The sequence below is a fragment of the Triticum aestivum genome, chromosome 4A (assembly GCF_018294505.1).
Source record: "Triticum aestivum cultivar Chinese Spring chromosome 4A, IWGSC CS RefSeq v2.1, whole genome shotgun sequence".
Classification (NCBI taxonomy): domain Eukaryota; kingdom Viridiplantae; phylum Streptophyta; class Magnoliopsida; order Poales; family Poaceae; genus Triticum; species Triticum aestivum.
Window position 1 is genome coordinate 146,313,708 of NC_057803.1, and position 18,823 is coordinate 146,332,530.

Here is an 18,823-nt window from a genome sequence, read left to right on the forward strand (position 1 = left end):
CACGTTATCAAAACAACCATGATATAATATGACAATAGTGGTATCTTGCTAGCCCTTTCTGAGACCGTAAAACATAAATGCAGAGCACCTCCAAAGTCCAAGCAGCGATTAAACATTGTAATTCATGGTAGAAAAGATCCAGTCATGATGCACCCAACATTAGCTACACACAATGCATTAGCATGACAGTAGTGCTCTCAGGTTCTGGCACTTATTTTAGAAGGTGATGATACGTCCATTTTGCATCATATTTTCTTACTGTTATTTATAATATTTTTATCCGTAATAATGCTTTTTGGAGTAATTCTAATGCCTTTTCTCTCATAATATGCAAGGTATACACAAAGAGGGAGGATTCTGGCAACTGGAAATCTGGACCTGAAAAAGCTACGTTAGGCTACCTATTATGCACAACTCCAAATGAGCTGAAACTTCACTAGGATTTTTTATGGAATATTTGAGAATTATTGGAGCAAATAACTACCAGAGGGGGCCCACCATGTGGGCACAACCCACCTGGGCGCGTCAGGGATCCCAGGCGCGCCCTGGTGGGTTGTGCTCACCCAGGCCCACCTCCGGTGCCCATCTTATGGTATATAAGTCATTTTGACCCAGAAAAAAAATAAGGAGAGGACTTTCAGGATGGAGCGCCACCGCCTCATGGCGGAACTTGGGCAGGAGCACCTTTGCCCTCTGGCGGAGCGATTCTGCCGGGGACTTCCCTCCCAAAGGGGGAAATCAACGTCATCATCATCACCACCAAAAACTCTACCATCTTGGGGAGGGCAATCTCCATAAACATATTCAACAACACCATCTCATCTCAAACCCTAGTTCATCTCTTGTGTTCAATCTTGTTAACGAAACTTGGTGCTTGTGGGTGAGTAGTAGTGTTGATTACATCTTGTAGTTGATTACTATATGGTTTATTTGGTGGAAGATTATATGTTCAGATCCAATATGCTATTTAATACTCCTCTGATCATGAGCATTTTTATCATTTGTGAGTAGTTACTTTTGTTCTTGAGGTCACAGGAGAAATCCTATTACAAGTAATCATGTGAACTTGATATGTGTTTGATATTTTGATAGTATGTATGTTGTGATTCCCTTAGTGGTGTCAGGTGAACGTCGACTACATGACACTTCACCATATTTGGGCCTAAGGGAATGCATTATGGAGTAGCAATTAGATGGTGGGTTGCGAGAGTTACAGAAGCTTAAACCCCAGTTTATGCGCTATTCCTTAAGGGACCGATTGGATCCAAAAGTTTAATGCTATGGTTAGAATTTATTCTTAATATTTTTCTCATAGTTGCGGATGCTTGCGGGAGGGTTAATCATAAGTAGGAGGTTTGTTCAAGTAATAACAACACCTAAGCACCGGTCCACCCACATATCAAATTATCAAAGTACCGAACATGAATTAAACCAACATGATGAAAGTGACTAGATGAAATTCCCGTGTACCCTCAAGAACGCTTTGCTTATCATAAGAGACCGTTTTGGCCTGTCCTTTGCCTCAAAAGGATTGGGCTACCTTTCTGCACTTTTGTTACTACTATCGTTACTTGCTCGTTACAAATTACCTTACTATCAAACTACTCTGCTACTTACAATTTCAGCACTTGCAGACATTACCTTGCTGAAAACCACTTGTCATTTCCTTCTGCTCCTTGTTGGGTTCGACACTCTTACTTATCGAAAAGAGCTACAATTGATACTCTATACTTGTGGGTCATCAAGGCTATTTTCTGGCGTCGTTTCCAGGGAGTGAAGCGCGTTTGGTAAGTGAAATTTGGTAAGGAAACATTTATATAGTGTGCTGAAATTTATTGTCACTCTTTACTATGGAAAACAATCCTTTGAGGGGTTTGTTCGGGGTATCTTCACCTCCTCCAGACCCAAAATTAGTTACCCCTCAACCTACCGCACCTACTGAAAATATTGAATATGAAATTCCTTCGGGTATGATAGAACAACTGCTAGCTAATCCTTATGCATGAGATGGAACCGAACATCCTGATATGCACTTGATATATGTAGAACAAATTTGTGGATTGTTTAAGATTGTAGGTTTACCCAGCGATGAAGTTATGAAAAAGGTTTTCCCTTTATCTTTGAAGGGAAAAGCATTGGCATGGTAGAGGCTATGCGATGATACTGGATCTTGGAATTGGAATCGATTGAAATTGGAGTTCCACCAAAAAATTTATCCTGTGCATCTAGTTCATCGTGATCAGAATTATATATATAACTTTTGGCCTCGTGAAGGAGAAAGCATCGCTCTAGCTTGGGGGAGGCTTAAGTCAATGTTATATTTACGCCCCAATCATGAGCTCTCAAGAGAAATTATTATCCAAAATTTTTATGCTCGACTTTCTCGTAATGATCAAACCATACTTGATACTTCTTGTGCTGGCTCTTTTATGAAGAAGACTATTGAATTCCGGTGGGATCTTTTGGAAAGAATTAAACGCAACCCCGAAGATTGGGAACTCGGCAAAGGTAAAGAGTTAGGTATTAAACTTAAGTATGATTGTGTTAAATCTTTTATGGATACCAATGCTTTTCAAAAGTTTAGCACTAAATATGGGCTTGACTCAGAGATAGTAGCCTCCTTTTGTGAATCATTTGCTACTCATGTTGACCTCTCTAAAGAGAAGTGGTTTAAATATCACCCACCTATTAAAGAAGAAATTAAAGAACTGGTACCAGATAAAGAAGAAACTATACTTTATAATGTTGATCCAGTTGTTCCTTCTGCTTATATTGAGAAACCACCTTTCCCTATTAGGATAAAGGAACATGCTAAAGTTTCAACTGTGGTTAACAAAAGCGATACTAGAACACCTAAACCTGATGAACAAATTAAAGTAGAACATAATATCGCTATGGTTAAAGATCTCTTAGAAGAAGATATGGACGGTCAACGGCGGAGCTAGGGGGGACCAGCAGGGGCCACGACTCCCCCCAACATGCAGGATTTTTTTAATACCTATGCTTATTTATGTAGAGAACCATGTGGTCTGCTGTATGCCTCTCTCCAAAAGTGCATTTTGACAAAATAGAGTGCTAGTATTGTGCACAGAAGATCCCACTGAAAGTGCCTTGCTTTGTTGACTTTTGTTCTCACTCCCAGCCACACACACGAGCCATCCCATTCTTTTCTTTCTCATTCCTGAAGCGTCTCGCTGTCTCTCCTTCTCTGTTCTTCCAAGACCAAGGCGGAAAGAGGAGGAAATTCCCCAAGAACCGCTCATTAATTCTCTCTTTCTGCGTTTGGAGCACATCAGGAAGCACTCATCCAGGTAAAAGGTCACAGATCTGTCACTTTGTTCTTCTTATTTGTATTATCTATTTGTGGATCTGGTTTTTTATTAGAACCGTGATTAATCTCTGTAGGATACTCATGGCTAAAAATAAAATGAAGACTATGGATTCTTTCCATAAGAAGAAAATTACACTTGATGAGGCATTGGTTTAAGATATTGCTTGTCCTGATTTGGAAGAAGCAGAGGGAGGGGGAGAGGGAGAGGAGGAGGAAGAAGAAAAATAAGAAGATGGAGGGGAGGAGGAGCAACCTGTTGAGGAGGAGGAAGAAGAAGAGGCTCCACTTAGAATTAATAGGGTCAATGATGGTAGTGGTGTTCTAGTAGTGGAAAGAGACCCAGGGCTGCGTTGCCAACTTTGGGATCTTCCTGTCAATGACCAAGAGAAAGCAAGAAAAGCGTATGTGAAGTGTGGAGCATATCACTTTAAAAAGGAAATATACCCTCCTACTGGTCCAGAAAGCCACCCACGCAGGTTTCAATATCATTGGTTCAAGGCATTTCCTTGGTTAGAATACTCACCTACAGAAACTGCAGTCTTTTGCTTTCCATGTTTTCTGTTTTCTAAGAAGCCACTTGGGAAAGTTGGATCAGATGTGTTCACTGTGAAAGGGTTCAAGAATTGGAGAAAGGTTAACAACGGAAAGAATTGTGCTTTCTTAACTCATATGGGAAACAGTTGTAACTCTGCTCACAACTATGCGGCCAAATGTTATGACAATTTGAAGAATCAACAATGCCATATTGAACAGCTAATGGAGACAAACAACAGAAGATATAAGAGCAAACAGGCTGAGGCTTAGGGCAACAATTGATACATTGCGGTGGCTAGCATTTCAAGCCTGCCCTTTTTGAGGACATGATGAGAGTGTGGGCTCAAAGAATCAAGGTAATTTTCTTGAAATGATAAAACTGATAGCTTCTTATGATGAGGAAGTTGGTGTTGTTGTACTAGGCAATGCTCCAGGAAAGGCAAAGTATACTTCACCAACAATTCAAAAAGAAATCATGCATATTATGGCTTGTGATGTGCAAAGTTCAATCCGCAATGAAATTGGCGATGCCAAGTTTTGCCTGCTTATTGATGAATCAAGAGATGAATCTAAAAGAGAGCAAATGGCCATTGTTCTCCGTTTTGTTGGTAAACAAGGTTTCAATCGAGAACGTTTTTTGATCTTGTTCATGTTAAAGATACATCTTCAGCAACTTTAAAAGAAGAAATAGATTTTGTTTTGTCCCAACATGATTTGGATGTTCAAAATATTCGGGGACAAGGATATGATGGTGCTAGCAACATGCGTGGAGAGTGGAACGGTCTACAAGCCAAGTTTATGGAAGAGTGTCCATACGCATACTATGTTCATTGTTTTGCTCCTCGATTGCAATTAGCTCTTGTTGGTGCATCTAAAGAAGTAACCGAAGTCCATAATTTTTTTGATCATCTTGCTCTTGTTGTCAATACTGTTGTGTCTTCTAGCAAGAGAAATGATGAGCTGCATGCTAATCAAGTGGCTGCAATGGAGCACCTCATTGAGCTCAGTGAGCTTGAAACAGGAAGTGGAGCGAACCAGACCAGAACTTTGCGGCGGCCTTGTGACACTAGATGGAGTTATCACTATGGTTCGGTTTGTAGCCTCTTGAAGCTTTACGGTCCTACATTTTTGGTACTAAAAGATATTGCTACTACTAGTGGGTTAGGTTCTTCACCTTCTGCACGAGCTAAGGCTGCTGGTGCTGTTAGGTTGATGATGTCATTTGACTGCGTATTTATTCTGCATGTCATGAAAGAGTTGATGCGAATAACAGATATGTTATGCAAGAAACTACAGCAGAAATCCCAAGATATTTTGAATGCCATGGATGATGTTTCCACTACAAAGAAATTGGTACAATAGCTAAGAGATGATGGCTGGGCTAAGTTGATTAGTGATGTGAATTTGTTTTGCCAGAAACATGGAATTACTGCTCCAAATATGACTGACAACTATGTTGATTTCATTTGGTCTCGTGCAGATGATCTCAGTATAGCCGAGCATCACTATCAGTATGATATTTTTACAGTTGCAGTTGACCAACAACTACATGAACTAAACTACAGGTTCAGCGAACAAGCAACAGAGATTCTCATCCTATGCAATTCTTTGAATCCCAAGGACTCATTTAGTTCATTGAACATTGACGATGTATGTTCTCTCGCCTCAAAATACTACCCCGCTGACTTTTCGGAACAGGAAAGAAACAATTTGAGATGTCAACTACAACATTATGAGCTTGATGTACCTACAAATCCAAGGTTTCAGAATCTGTCAAGTGTAGGAGATCTTTGTCAACAACTTGCAAAAACAGGAAAATCAATGGATTATTATTTGATTGACAAGTCATACAATATTTCCGCTCTTGTATTATTTGCTTTGACCATTACATCAAGTGTTAATTGATTTTATTTGTAGGTTAATTCGACTTGTTCTCACTTTGCCTGTCTCAACCGCAACAACATAACATGCATTTTCGGCAATGAAAGTTGTTAAAACAAGACTCCGAAATAAAATGGAAGACATGTTTCTAAGAGATTGCTTGTTGATCTACATCGAGAAAGAGATTGCAGTAGGATTCTCAACTGATGCAATTATTGATGAATTCAATACAACGGACCATCGCATGGACTTCGAGTGATAATTGTTAGTTCATCAACATCTAATTGTACATTTTGCTTCCAACCTATTGATGTATAGAGATATGCCTATGTTATGAACACTTGGTTGGTTATATACTACATATTTAGCTATCTCAGTATGAATTTCTATATATTCTTATAAATTCCGTACACCTTATTAAATTTTGGAGTTGTGGTCAATGTTCGGCCCCCCTTGCGTGTATTTCCTGGCTCCGCCGTTGTGGACGGTCATGTTATTTACTTATGTGAAGAAGCTGCTAGAATTGCCAAACCTGATAAAAAAGATAAACATAGACCTGTTGTTGGCATGCTTGTCATCTCAGTTAAAATAGGATATCACTGTTATCATGGTTTATGTGACATAGGTGCTAGTGTGAGTGCTATTCCCTACACCTTATATCAAGAAATTATGAATGACATAGCACCCACAGAAATAGAAGACATAGATGTTACTATTAAACTTGCTAATAGAGACACAATATCACCGATTGGGATTGTTAGAGATGTTGAAGTCTTGTGTGAGAAAATTAAATACCCTGCTAATTTTCTTGTTCTTGGTTCCCCACAAGATGATTTTTGTCCCATTATGTTTGGTAGACCTTTCTTGAACACCGTTAATGCTAGAATAGATTGTGAGAAGCAAACTGTCGGTGTTAGTTTTGGTGATGAGTCTCATGAATTTAAAATTTCCAAGTTTAGTAGAAAGGTTCATGAAAAAGAATTGCCTAGTAAGGATGAATTAATTGGTCTTGCTTCTATTGCTGTACCACCTACTGATCCGTTAGAACAATATTTGGTAGACCATGAAAATGATTTACATATGCATGAAAGAAATGAAATAGATAAAAAATTCTTTGAACAACGTCCTCTGCTTAAACACAATTTCCTCCACCTAAAGGTGATCCTGTGTTTGAATTAAAACAATTGCCAACACTTTGAAATATGCTTATCTTGATGAAAAGAAGATATATCCTATTATTATTAGTGCTAACCTTTCAGAACATGAAGAAGAAAGATTATTGAAAGTTCTGAGGAAGCACCGAGCTGCTATTGGATATACTCTTGATGATTTAAAGGGCATTAGTACCACTCTATGTCAACACGAAATTAATATGGAACCTGATGCTAAACCCGTTGTTGATCACCAACGTCGGTTAAACCCGAAGGTGAAAGAAGTGGTAAGAACGGAAATATTAAAACTTCTGGAAGCAGGTATAATCTATCCTATAGCTGATACTAGATGGGTAAGTCATGCTCATTGTGTCCCTAAGAAAGGAGGTATTGTTCTTGTTCCTAATGATAAGAATGAACTTATTCCACAAAGAATTGTTACAGTCTATAGAATGGTAATTGATTTTAGAAAATTGAACAAAGCAACTAGAAAAGATCATTACCCCCTGCCTTTTATTGATCAAATGCTTGAAAGATTATCTAAGCACACACATTTTTTGCTTCCTTGATGGATATTCTGGTTTTTCACAAATACCTGTTTCTCAACCTGATCAACAAAAGACCACTTTTACTTGTCCCTTTGGAACTTATTCTTATAGATGTATGCCTTTTGGTTTATGTAATGCACCTGCTATCTTTCAAAGATGTATGACTGCTATATTCTCTGATTTTGTGAAAAGATTGTTGAGGTTTTCATGGATGACTTTTCTGTTTATGGGAAGTCTTTTGATGATTGTTTAAGCAACCTTGATCGAGTTTTGCAGAGATGTGAACAAACAAATCTTGTCTTGAATTGGGAGAAGTGCCACTTTATGGTTAATGAAGGCATTGTCTTGGGTCATAAAATTTCTGAAAGAGTTATTGAAGTGGACAAAGCTAAGGTTGATGCAATTGAGAAAATTCCATGTCCTAAAGATATAAAAGGTATTCGTAGTTTCTTAGGTCATGTTGGTTTCTATAGGAGATTTACCAAAGACTTTTCAAAAATTTCTAGGCCTCTTACTAGTCTCTTGCAAAAGGATATTCCTTTTGTTTTTGATGATGATTGTCTAGAAGCCTTTGAAACACTCAAGAAAGCCTTAATTTCTGCACATATTGTTCAACCACCTGATTGGAACTTGCCTTTTGAAATTATGTTGATGCTAGTGATTATGTTGTTGGTGCTATTCTAGGAGACAGAGTTGATAAGAAACTTAATGTAATTCATTATGCTAGTAAAACTCTAGACAATGCTCAAAGAAAGTATGCTACTACTGAAAAAGAATTCTTAGCAGTTGTGTTTGCTTGTGAACAGTTACTTTGGAATCAACAATATAAGGTCTAATTTTTTTCTTTTGGAGTACCGCCGCCTCGAGGCGTAACTTGGGCAGGAGCACTTTTGCCCTCCGGCGGAGCGATTCTGCCGGGGGAACTTCCCTCCCGGAGGGGGAAATCATCGTCATCATCATCACCAACAATACTCCCATCTTGGGGAGGGTAATCTCCATAAACATCTTCAACATCACCATCTCATCTCAAATCCTAGTTCATCTCTTGTATTCAATCTTGTTACCGGAACTATAGATTGGTGCTTGTGGGTGACTAGTAGTGTTGATTACATCTTGTAGTTGATTACTATATGGTTTATTTGGTGGAAGATTATATGTTCAGATCCAATATGCTATTTAATACTCCTATGATCATGAGCATGTTTATCATTCGTGAGTAGTTACTTTTGTTCTTGAGGTCACGGGAGAAATCATGTTGCAAGTAATCATGTGAACTTGATATGTATTCGTTATTTTGATAGTATGTATGTTGTGATTCCCTTAGTGGTGTCATGTGAACATCGACTATATGACACTTCACCATATTTGGGCCTAAGGCAATGCACTGTGGAGTAGCAATTAGATGGTGGGTTGCGAGAGTGGCAGGAGCTTAAACCCCAGTTTATGTGTTATTCTGTAAGGGACTGATTGTTGGGGAACGCAGTAATTTCAAAAAAAATCGTACGCACACGCAAGATCCATCTAGGTGATGCATAGCAACAAGAGGGGAGAGTGTTGTCTACGTACCCTCGTAGACCATAAGCGGAAGCGTTATGACAACGCGGTTGATGTAGTCGTACGTCTTCACGATCCGACCGATCCTAGCACCGAAGGTACGACACCTCCGCGATCTACACATGTTCAGCTTGGCAACGTCCCACGAACTCTAGATCCAGCTGAGGTCGAGGGAGAGTTTCGTCAGCACGACGGCGTGATAACGGTGATGATGAAGTTACCGACGCAGGGCTTCGCCTAAGATCTACAATGATATGACCGAGGTGGAAATCTGTAGAGGGGGCACCGCACACGGCTAAACAATCAACTTGTGTGTCTATGGGGTGCCCCTCCCCCGTATATAAAGGAGTGGAGGAGGGGGAGGGCCGGCCCTATCATGGCATGCCCAAGGGGGAGTCCTACTCCCGGTGGGAGTAGGATTCCCCTTTCCCTAGTTGGAGTAGGAGAGGAAGGAAGGGGGAGAGAGAAGGAAGGAAGGGGGGCCCCACCCAATTAGGATTGGGCTTGGGGGGCGCGCCCTCCACCTTGGCCGCCTCCTCCTCTCTCCGACTAAGGCCCAATAAGGCCCATACACTCCTCGGGGGGTTCCGGTAACCCCCCGGTACTCCGATAAATGCCCGAACTCACCCGCAACCATTCCGTTGTCCAAACATAGCCTTCCAATATATCGATCTTTATGTCTCGACCATTTTGAGACTCCTCGTCATGTCCATGATCATATCCGGGACTCCAAACTACCTTCGGTACATCAAAATACATAAACTCATAATACCAATCGTCACCGAACGTTAAGCGTGCGGACCCTATGGGTTCGAGAACTATGTAGACATGACCGAGACTCATCTCCGGTCAATAACCAATAGCCGAACCTGGATGCTCATATTGGTTCCTACATATTCTACGAAGATCTTTATCGGTCAAACCGCATAACAACATACGTTGTTCCCTTTGTCATCGGTATGTTACTTGCCCGAGATTCGATCGTCGGTATCTCAATACCTAGTTCAATCTCGTTACAGGCAAGTCTCTTTACTCATTTCGTAATGCAACATCCCGTAACTAACTCATTAGTCACATTGCTTGCAAGGCTTACAGTGATGCACATTACCGTGAGGGCCCCAAGATACCTCTGTGATACATGGAGTGACAAATCCTAATCTCGATCTATGCCAACTCAACAAACACCATCGCAGACACCTATAGAGCATCTTTATAGTCACCCAGTTACGTTGTGACGTTTGATAGCACACTAAGTGTTCGTCCGGTATTCGGGAGTTGCATAATCTCATAGTCATAGGAACATGTATAAGTTATGGAGAAAGCAATAGCAACAAACTAAACGATCATCATGCTAAGCTAACAGATGGGTAAAGTCAATCACATCATTCTCTAATGATGTGATCCCGTTCATCAAATGACAACTCTTGTCCATGGCTAGGAAACTTAACCATCTTTAATTAACGAGCTAGTCAAGTAGAGGCATACTAGTGACACTCATTTTGTCTAAGTATTCGCACATGTACTAAGTTTCCGATTAATACAATTCTAGCATGAATAATAAATATTTATCATGATATAAGGAAATATAAATAACAACTTTATTATTGCCTCTAGGTCATGTTTTCTTCAGTCTCCCACTTGCACTAGAGTCAATAATCTAGATTACATAGTAATGATTCTAACACCCATGGAGTCTTGGTGCTGATCATGTTTTGCTCGTGAGAGAGGCTTAGTCAATGGGTCTGCAACATCCAGATCCGTATGTATCTTGCAAATCTCTATGTATCCCTCCTTGACTTGATCACGGATGGAATTGAGGCATCTTTTCATGTGCTTGGTTCTCTTGTGAAATCTGGATTCCTTTGCCAATGCAATTGCATCAGTGTTGTCTGATACATCTCCAACGTATCTATAATTTTTGATTGTTCCATGCTATTATATATTCAGTTTTGGATGTTTAATGGGCTTACTTATACACTTTTATATTATTTTTGGGACTAACCTATTAATCGGAGGCCCAACCCAAATTGATGTTTTTGCCTATTTCAGTGTTTCATAGAAAAAGAATATCAAACGGAGTCCAAACGGAACGAAACCTTCGGGAGCATGATTTTTGGAACAAACGTGATCCAGAGGACTTGGAGTGGATGTCAAGCAATCAACAAGGAGGCCACGAGGCAGGGGGCACGCCTACCCCCTGGGTGCGCCCTCCACCCTCGTGGCTCCACCGACCTACTTCTTCCTCCTATATATACCTATGTACCCTGAAAACATCAGGGAGCACCACAAAAACCTAATTCCACCGCCGCAACCTTCTGTACCCGTGAGATCCCATCTTGGGGCCTTTTTCGGTGCTCCGTCGGAGGGGGCATTGATCACGGAGGGCTTCTACATCAACACCATAGCCTCTCCGATGATGTGTGAGTAGTTTACCTCAGACCTTCGGGTCCATAGTTATTATCTAGATGGCTTCTTCTCTCTCTTTGGATCTCAATACAAAGTTCTCCTCGATCTTCTTGGAGATCTATTTGATGTAACTCTTTTTGCGGTGTGTTTGTCGAGATCCGATGAATTGTGGGTTTATGATCAAGATTATCTATGAATAATATTTGAATCTTCTCTGAATTCTTTTATGTATGATTGGTCATCTTTGCAAGTCTCTTTGAATTATCAGTTTGGTTTGGCCTACTAGATTGATCTTTCTTGCAATGGGAGAAGTGCTTAGCTTTGGGTTCAATCTTGCGGTGCTCGATCCCATTGACAGTAGGGGAAACGACACGTATTGTATTGTTGCCATCGAGGATAAAAAGATGGGGTTTATATCATATTGCATGAGTTTATCCCTCTACATCATATCATCTTGCTTAAAGCGTTACTCCGTTCTTATGAACTTAATATTCTAGATGCATGCTGGATAGTGGTCGATGTGTGGAGTAATAGTAGTAGATGCAGGCAGGAGTCGGTCTACTTGTCACGGACGTGATGCCTATATACATGATCATACCTAGATATTCTCATAACTATGCTCAATTCTATCAATTGCTCGAGGGTAATTTGTTCACCCACCGTAATACTTATGCTATCTTGAGAGAAGCCACCAATGAAACCTATGGCCCCCGGGTCTATTTTCCATCATACAAGTTTCCAATATATTTTATTTTGCAATCTTTACTTTCAATTTATATCATAAAAATACCAAAAATATTTATCTTATATTATTATCTCTATCAGATCTCACTCTTGCAAGTGGCCGTGAAGGGATTGACAACCCCTTTATCGCGTTGGTTGTGAGGTTCTTATTTGTTTGTGTAGGTACGAGGTGACTCGCGCGTGGTCTCCTACTGGATTGATACCTTGGTTCTAAAAAACTGAGGGAAATACTTACGCTGCTTTGCTGCATCAGCCTTTCCTCTTCAAGGGAAAACCAATGCATTCTCAATAGGTAGCAAGAAGGATTTCTGGCACCTTTGCCGGGGAGATCTACGCCAAGTCAAGACATACCAAGTACCCATCACAACTCTTACCCTTCGCATTACATTATTTGCCATTTGCCTCTCGTTTTCCTCTCCCCCACTTCACCCTTGTCGTTTTATTCGTTTCTCTCCCGTTGTTTTCTTTGTGCCATGGCCGAATCAAAAAGGGCTAAAGGCTCTTTCCAGGGTTTTACTTTGGATAGCCCCTCTGTCCTCTCTAAGCTCATAAATAATGATGCTATGGAAAGACCTACCGGGGTTATCAATGAGGGTTTGAATAATTTCGATGAAGATGATCCCAGAATTTTTCGTTATTTACTTGATGAATCTTTGAAAGATGCTTGGGATAGGCTTTTGAGGATCCGAGCTAGCCATGTGCCCCAATATCAAATTGAGATATACTTAAAAATCTTTTATGTTGGGTTGCCCGCTTCGTTCAAGCAAGTTTTAGATTCTATTTTTGAAGAGGGTTTTCTTGAAGGATATCCCATAGATACCTATGAAAATATGAAAACTATATTTGGGCACCCCATGAGTGAGAAAGTTGAATCCACCTCTCTTTTGTGCTTTTACCCAAACGAAATTATCAAAGAGATGAAGGCTGGCTTAGATGCAAATTTCCGAAGTGTGCTTAATCATTCTTCTACCATTAATGGCCACGTGCTTTCTCAAAATATAAATATAAATTCTATAGATAAGAAATTTTCTCTTTTCTTTCCCAATACCAAAGATGGCAATACCTAGACCTATCCTCGCTTTTATGCCTAGCTAGGGGTGTTAAACGATAGCGCTTGTTGGGAGGCAACCCAATTTTATTTTTATTCCTTGATTTTTGTTCCTGTTTAGTAATAAATAATTTATCTAGCCTCTGTTTTGGATGTGTTTTTGTGTTTAATTAGTGTTTGTGCCAAGTAGAACCTTTGGGAAGACTTGGAGAAAGTCTTTGTGATCTTGCTGTGAAAAATAGAAACTTTAGCGCTCACGAGATTAGCTACAACTTTTTACTGGAGAGTGCTATTTAGTTAATTATTTTTTAAGATGATTAATAGATAAATTCCTCACGTCCATAAATTTATTTTCGAATTTTTGGGGTTCCAGAAGTATGCGTTTGATACAGATTACTACAGATTGTTCTGTTTTTTGACAGATTCTGTTTTTCGTGTGTTGTTTGCTTATTTTGATGAATCTATGGCTAGTAATGGAGTTTATAAACCATAGAAAAGTTGTAATACAGTAGGTTTAACACCAATATAAATAAAGAATGAGTTCATTACAGTACCTTGAAGTGGTGTTTCGTTTTCTTTCGCTAACGGAGCTCACGAGATTTTCTGTTAAGTTTTGTGTTGTGAAGTTTTCAAGTTTTGGGTAAAGATATGATGGATTATGGAAGAAGGAGTGGCAAGAGCCTAAGCTTGGGGATGCCCAAGGCACCCCAAGGGAAAATTCAAGGACACCAAAAAGCCTAAGCTTGGGGATGCCTCGGAAGGCATCCCCTCTTTTGTCTTCCTTCATCGGTAACTTTACTTGGAGCTATATTTTTATTCACCACATGATATGTGTTTTGCTTGGAGCATCTTGTATGATTTGAGTCTTTGCTTTTTAGTTTACCAAAATCATCCTTACTGTACACACCTTTTGAGAGAGACACACATGAATCGGAATTTATTAGAATACTCTATGTGCTTCACTTATATCTTTTGAGCTATATAGTTTTAGCTCTAGTGCTTCACTTATATTTTTAGAGCACGGTGGTGGTTTTATTTTATATAAATAATTGATCTCTCATGCTTCACTCACTGTTCAAGACATCTTCCGATATTCTGATAAATCAGCCGATTTATCGCTTATCGTTGTCTGGCCGATAAGATAAATCGATCGATAATTCAACCGATATGGCAATAAATCGGCGATATGCCGATAAACTGGCCGATTTACCCCTTATCATGGGTCGACCGATAAGTTCCCGATAAGTGATATCCCCAACATTGCTTCACTTATATTATTTTGAGAGTCCTTTAGAACAACATGGAAATTTTCTTTTAGGCATAATGAAAACTTTCATGTAAGTGCATTGAATACTATGAGAAGTTTGATACTTGATAATTGTTTTGAGATATGGAGATGGTGATATTAGAGTCATTCTAGTTGAGTAGTTGTGAATTTGAGAAATACTTGTGTTGAAGTTTGTGATTCCCGTAGCATGCACGTATGGTGAACCGTTATGTGATGAAGTCGGAGCATGATTTATTTATTGATTGTCTTCCTTATGAGTGGCGGTCGGGGACGAGCGATGGTATTTTCCTACCAATCTATCCCCCTAGGAGCATGCGTGTAGTAATTTGTTTCGATAACTAATAGATTTTTGCAATAAGTATGTGAGTTCTTTATGACTAATGTTGAGTCCATGGATTATACGCACTCTCACCCTTCCACATTTGCTAGCCTCTCTATTACCATGCACTTTTCGCCGGTATCATACACCCACCATATACCTTCCTCAAAACAGCCACCATACCTACCTATTATGGCATTTCCATAGCCATTCCGAGATATATTGCCATGCAACTTTCCACTGTTCTGTTTGTTATGACATGCTTCATCACTGTCATATTGCCATGCATGATCATGTAGTTGACATCGCAATTGTGGCAAAGCCACCGTTCATATTTTTTTCATACATGTCACTCTTGATTCATTGCATATCCCAGTACACCGCCGGAGGCATTCACATAGAGTCATATTTTGTTCTAAGTATTGAGTTATAATTCTTGAGTTGTAAGTAAAAAGAAGTGTGATGATCATCATTATTAGAGCATTGTCCCAGTGAGGAAAGGATGATGGAGACTATGATTCCCCCACAAGTCGGGATGAGACTCCTGATGAAAATTTTAAAAATAGAGGCCAAAAGAAAAAAGAAGGCCCAAATAAAAAAAATGAGAGAAAAAGAGAGAAGGGACAATGTTACTATCCTTTTTCCACACTTGTGCTTCAAAGTAGCACCATGATCTTCATGATAGAGAGTCTCCTATGTAGTCACTTTCATAAACTAGTGGGAATTTTACATTATAGAACTTGGCTTGTATATTCCAATGATGGGCTTCCTCAAATTGCCCTAGGTATTCGTGAGCAAGCAAGTTGGATGCACACCCACTTAGTTTCTTTTGTTGAGCTTTAATACACTTATAGCTCTAGTGCATCCGTTGCATGGCAATCCCTACTCACTCACATTGATATCTATTGATGGGCATCTCCATAGCCCGTTGATACGCCTAGTTGATGTGAGACTATCTTCTCCTTTTTGTCTTCTCCACAACCACCATTTTATTCCACCTATAGTGCTATGTCCATGGCTCACGCTCATGTATTGCGTGAAAGTTGAAAAAGTTTGAGAACATCAAAAGTATGAAACAATTGCTTGGCTTGTCATTGGGGTTGTGCATGATTTAATATTTTGTGTGATGAAGATAGAGCATAGCCAGACTATATGATTTTGTAGGGATAACTTTCTTTGGCCATGTTATTTTGAGAAGACATGATTGCTTAGTTAGTATGCTTGAAATATTATTATTTTTATGCCAATAATAAACTTTTATCTTGAATCTTTCGGATCTAAACATTCATGCCACAATAAATAAAATTACGTTGAGAAATAAGTTAGGAAGCATTCCACATCAAAAATTCTGTTTTTATCATTTACCTACTTGAGGACGAGCAGGAATTAAGCTTGGGGATGCTTGATATGTCTCCAACGTATCTATAATTTTTGATTGTTCCATGCTATTATATATTCTGTTTTGGATGTTTAATGGGCTTATTTATACACTTTTATATTATTTTTGGGACTAACCTATTAACCGGAGGCCCAGCCCAAATTGCTGTTTTTTGCCCATTTCAGTGTTTCACAGAAAAAGAATATCAAACGGGGTCCAAATGGAATGAAACCTTCGGGAGCATGATTTTTGGAACAGACGTGATCCAGAGGACTTGGAGTGGACGTCAAGCAATCAACAAGAAGGCCACGAGGCAGGGGGGCGCGCCTACCCCCTGGGTGCGCCCTCCACCATCATGGGCCCCTTGTGGCTCCACCGACCTACTTATTCCTCCTATATATACCTACGTACCCTAAAAACATCAGGGAGCACCACGAAAACCTAATTCCACCGCGGCAACCTTCTGTACCCGTGAGATCCCATCTTGGGGCCTTTTTCGGTGCTCTGCCGGAGGGGGCATTGATCATGGAGGGCTTCTACATCAACACCATAGCCTCTCCGATGATGTGTGAGTAGTTTACCTCAGACCTTCGGGTCCATAGTTATTATCTAGATGGCTTCTTCTCTCTCTTTGGATCTCAATACAAAGTTCTCCTCGATCTTCTTGGAGATCTATTCGATGTAACTCTTTTTACGGTGTGTTTGTTGAGATCCGATGAATTGTGGGTTTATGATCAAGATTATCTATTGAAAGTGCGTTATATCGACTAGAGGGGGGGGTGAATAGGCGATTTTTATGAAAGTCTTCAAAACGTGGAAGTTATGAAGACAAACAGTAGAGATATGCCTATTACTATGCAGCGGAAGTTAGACTACACTAGGCAAGCCATGGTCAAGTATCAACAGAGTGAATGCACAGTGACAAATAGCTGTAGTGTAATTAGGATCAGGTAGGAAGATACTATGAAGCCAAACAGATCATACACTCACGTTGTGAAGACACAAGATAGAACAGACATGCAATGACTTCACAATGAGTGATCAGTAAGTAAAAGGAAGTGAAGATGAAACCAGTGACTCGTTGAAGACAATGATGTGTTGGACCAGTTCCAGTTGCTGTGACAACTGTACGTCTGGTTGGAGCGGCTAGGTATTTAAACCTTAGGACACACAGTCCCGGACACCCAGTCCTGAACACGCAGCTTAGGACACCAAGTCCTCACCATATTCTCCTTGAGCTAAGGTCACATAGTCCTCGCCCAATCACTCTGGTAAGTCTTCAAGGTAGACTCCCAAACCTTCACAGACTTTGTTCACTGGCAATCCACAATGTCTCTTGGATGCTCTGAACGTGACGCCTAACCATCTGGGGATGCACAGTCCTCAAATGTAATAAGTCTTCAGATCACACAGACAAGAAGACTTAAGTGATGCCCAATGTTCTCTGGCTCTGGGTAGTTAGGGCTTTTCTCCTCACTAGGAATTTTCTCTCAAAGGCTTCGAGGTGGGTTGCTCTCAAACGACAAAAGCCGTGCACTGAAATCTGAGCAGCCAACCCTTTATGGTTGTAGGGGGTGGGCTATTTATAGCCACTTGGCAACCCGACCTGATTTGTCTGAAATGACCCTGGGTCACTAAGGAACTGCCACGTGTCTCAACGGTCAGATTTCAAACTCTTATGGCAACTTTACTTGGGCTACAAGCAAAGCTGACTTGTCCGGCTCTGGACAAGATTCGCTCTCATTGTCTTCACTCAAAGACATAGGTTTTTGGTTTAGGCATCACTTCAGTCATTCTGAGTGGTTCTCCTGGACCCCACTTAACAGTACGGTGGTTCCTATGACTCAACACAAAAAGAAAAAGAACTACGAAAGATCTAAGTCTTCGAGCTCCATAGGCTTCATAACGTGTCTTCTTTTGTCATAGTCTTCAATGTGAATATCTTCATATACCACCTTTGGCTTCAATGTCTTCATACATTTTTAGGGGTCATCTCTGGTAGTGAAACCGAATCAATGAGGGACTTCTACCTATGTTATCCTGCAATTCTCACAAACACATTAGTCCCTCAACTAGGTTTGTCGTCAATACTCCAAAACCAACTAGGGGTGGCACTAGATGCACTTACAATCTCCCCCTTTTTGGTGATTGATGACAAACTAGTTGAAGTTTTCAACGGGGAATATAGTCTGTGAAATTGTAAAGGATAAGGAATTGTCTTCATAAGTTGCAAGGGCTCCCCCTGAAGATGTGCATATAAGTTAATTTGCTTTTGGAATGCAAATGCACATGGCAGGTTGTACTTGTGGAGATCCACTTCAGCTTATGATGACAATCCACTATGCATGTGAAAGTATATGAAGATAATGACATGCATAATGGAAAATGGACGTCTGCAGAATGAGATAAGTGCGGAATTTATCTTCGCAAAATAGGGTGGCAAACAAGTAGCAGACGACCATCGAGTTTTAGTGTTACAACTCAAAGAACCAAATGAAGCAAAAACGAGAGTTGTAAGCACGAAGCAAAATATAGCAAAACATAAAGCACCCGCCCATATGGACCCGCTTGAGGACTATCAACCCATATGCTTCTCCCCCTTTTGTCAGCAAGGACCAAAAAGGTTTGAAGACATAGAGTG